The 3,288-nt window shown below is 41.0% G+C and overlaps 1 long non-coding RNA gene across 1 annotated transcript; it reads left to right on the top strand.

Annotated features, from left to right (window-relative positions):
• The first annotated feature begins 397 nt into the window (after positions 1-397).
• LOC308465142 lies at positions 398-2,354 on the top strand. The gene is made up of 2 exons (XR_013980277.1): positions 398-472; positions 1,912-2,354. It is a non-coding gene; the product is annotated as an uncharacterized lncRNA (long non-coding RNA).
• Positions 2,355-3,288: the final 934 nt, after the last annotated feature.

Genomic DNA, 3,288 nt, shown 5'->3' with positions numbered 1-3,288 from the left:
TTGATGAAGCCACCTTGGGTTTTAGATATATGGGAGATTTGTTTTTTTCTTAGTTTCCATATATTCTTCTCCTATGCTTCAAATTCCTCATCTGTTATATGCACCAAAGAAGAGTCACAAAAGACTCGGACAGTTCTGTTTAGCATAAGATTGAACTCAGAAAGCACCAACACCCAAAAGCGCTTTTGGAACAATTGACCCAGGGCAATTTCCACATGTAGGACCCCACCTATAGGGTGAAACATCAACAATGAGCAAGAAGAGTTATGAATGGTGAAAACACTCCTTGAAACTACTTGGGTGTTACTTGTAGGCCAAACATTTTTTTTAGCAATGAATTAGAACCTTATGAAAATAAAAGGCACCACCCTCTTGGTAACCATGTATAAAAACCCCAAAAAGACACAGCAGCATCACCAGATTCCTTCAGCACGGAGACACTCCACACAAGTTCCTTTTACTGCAGAGCCTGGTAAGTCATGCTACAATAATTCATGCAATTATTTTGCATGAATTCTTGAAAAATATCTATTGATACTTGCAATACCTCCTGACAATCTTATATTTACTTTCTTAGAACTTGCCATTTGTTAATTATTCAGCATTCTCATGCCTTGTTACGCTGCCTTTTCTACGGGGATATACGTTCGGTATTCATTACCCCTGCTATGCAAAAATCTCCAAATGAATCTGAACTTCAATGTCTAAAATCCCTGGTAGAGGACAAGGATCCTGAGATCACATTAAGGGTAGTCAAATTCTGTGTGATCGACATAAAACGTAGGGAACAAGCTGTGCTATCACAATGATTAAGGCCTTAAATGATAATTTTAGGTTATATCTTAGTGATTAAGTTTTAATTTATATATTTTTAAATATATATATCTGTATTGCCCCTGTTATACCTAATTGCAAATTCAAATGTATCCCTATCATGTTTCATCACTTCCTTGATATTGTATGTGGGCTGGAACTGGTCTGTGACCGAAATAATAAATTCAATTATTCAGCATTATATATTTGCGATCTTTTCTGGCTAGCAGAACTGGAAATGGAAATTAAGAAGAGAAATAGACCATAGCAGAGCCATTTTTCTCAGTTGACATGCTCTGTTCTTTGTTTCAGCTTTCTTACCCATTTCCAATTTGTACAAAGGGAAGATTAAGCCGTAGAATGTTGTTAATAAGCCCATATAATGTTTGGAATGTCTTAGGATGGTGGTCTAGGGACAGTTCTGTATTATTGGGCAGAAACTGAACACTGATTCAAGGTAGTGGAGGGGGTGTAGATTTACCAATAATGATTAGAATCAAATGTCCTTGCTCTTGGTGGAAGGTTTCCAATAAGCTATATTAAAAATAATGATGTTACTGCTATTTTAATTTTTTATGCGTTGTATTCAACTAAGGGAGAGTAGACCAACTGCTATGAATGGACCTAAGGCAAGGGTAGCAAACATATTGCACTCAAAATAGTTTGGACTACACCTCTGATTGTCCCTGGCTATTGGTCATGTTGGGTGGGGATGATGAGAGTTGAACTCCAGTACACCTGTAGGATACCATATTGGCATTCCCCAAACAAAATTATTCATGTCCATTGATTTCCATGGGTTTACTCTGAGTACAACTAACATTGGAAACCTGGAAGATAACTTTATTAATGGCCAGAAGCCACAATGACTGTGTTGAACCTCCACTGTCAAGGGCACTTTACCTCTAATTGCCAGTTGCTGGGAATCGCAAGTGGGGTATTATACAACCTGGCTCCCATTCATCACTATATTTTTCTGCCCACCTCTGAAGTTTCATATGTTTTTAAAGGTCTGTTGAGGGACCTGAACACTGTGAAATTATATTATCATTGACCGTTGTACACTTTGTCAACCCCGCACCTGATGTTTCTCCTCAGATCCACACAACCACTTCAGCAACGATGTCTGCCGAATATAACCAATGCTTTGCCAGCTGCCCTGCCTCCACCGTCACGATTCAGCCACCTCCCTTTGTCCTGACCATCCCTGGGCCAGCTCTCTACTGCCCCGACCAACCACTCTGCATTGAGCAATACAACCCCTGTGCTCGTATGATTACCTCCAATGAAGGAGCAGCCTTTGGTGGATATGGTGCAACCTCCCGTCTGAGCGCCACAGGCATCTATTCTCAGAAAATGCAGTCCGGAGGCCTGAGCGGATGCAGTCCATGCCAGCGATTCTAAGCTCCAAAACACAGAGCACAGAACGAATATTGTGAAGACCATGGAATAAGAAATCAAAATGTTAGATCCACTGAAAATTCAAGTTGTTGAAATGTGTCTCTCGACTCTTTCAAAATAAAGTAGTCACTGCATCAAAACTTCCAGTTTCCTGCTCTTGTCATATATTTCACATATATACAGTGGTACCTCGGGTTACATACGCTTCAGGTTACATACTCCGCTAACCCAGAAATAGTACCTCAGGTTAAGAACTTTGCTTCAGGATGAGAACAGAAATCGTGCTCTGGCGGCACGGCAGCAGCGGGAGGCCACATTAGCTAAAGTGGTGCTTCAGGTTAAGAATGGTTTCAGGTTAAGAACGGACCTCTGGAACGAATTAAGTACTTAACCCAAGGTACCACTGTACCAAGCTTCTGTTTAAAAGTGAAACAGAAATAATCTATTTGTAGGGAACTAAATGCTAAAATACAGTTTCTTGGAAGCCCCTAAGAGCTGATAGTGGATTGTAGAGCTGGCCCTTTCATTAGACAGGAAAGCAATTGCCTCAGGTTGAAAGATACTCAGGGTGACAACACATCCAGCAATTCTGCCTGAGTCTCCTGAACAGGGGAAGGGCTGTAGCTCAGTGGTAGAGCATTTTCTGTGCATGAAAGTGGTTGCAGGTTTAGTCCCTGATAGTTCCAGTTAGTGCTGGGAAGGACCCCTGACTCACAGTCAGCCATTGCAGGCAATACTGAGCTACATGGTCCAATGATATCACTATATATAATAAAAATATTATCATGTCATCACGCAGCCCACATTTGAGGAGCTGCAGTGCCACATCAAAATTCTGGATTTGTGTGAAGTCAGATAGCAGCCTCCGCTGGAAATGCTTGTTAATCCTGAAATTGCATGAAGTTAGAGCAGGGGATGAGAGAAAAAGTAAAGGCAAGTTGTACAACAGCAGCAGTCATGGTATGACAGTGAGAAGGGAGTTAGACTGAGAGGGGGAAAGTGGTGGTTTAAAACACCATCAGAAGTTTGAATAAAGCAGTGATGAAGGAGCACAGAGGAAAACCATGGCTTTAA

Source organism: Podarcis pityusensis (assembly GCF_964106645.2).
Source record: "Podarcis pityusensis genome assembly, chromosome: 16".
NCBI classification, from domain to species: Eukaryota; Metazoa; Chordata; class Lepidosauria; order Squamata; family Lacertidae; genus Podarcis; species Podarcis pityusensis.
The sequence above is the reverse complement of the archived record's forward strand: the minus strand, read 5'-3'. Positions and strand labels throughout refer to the sequence as shown.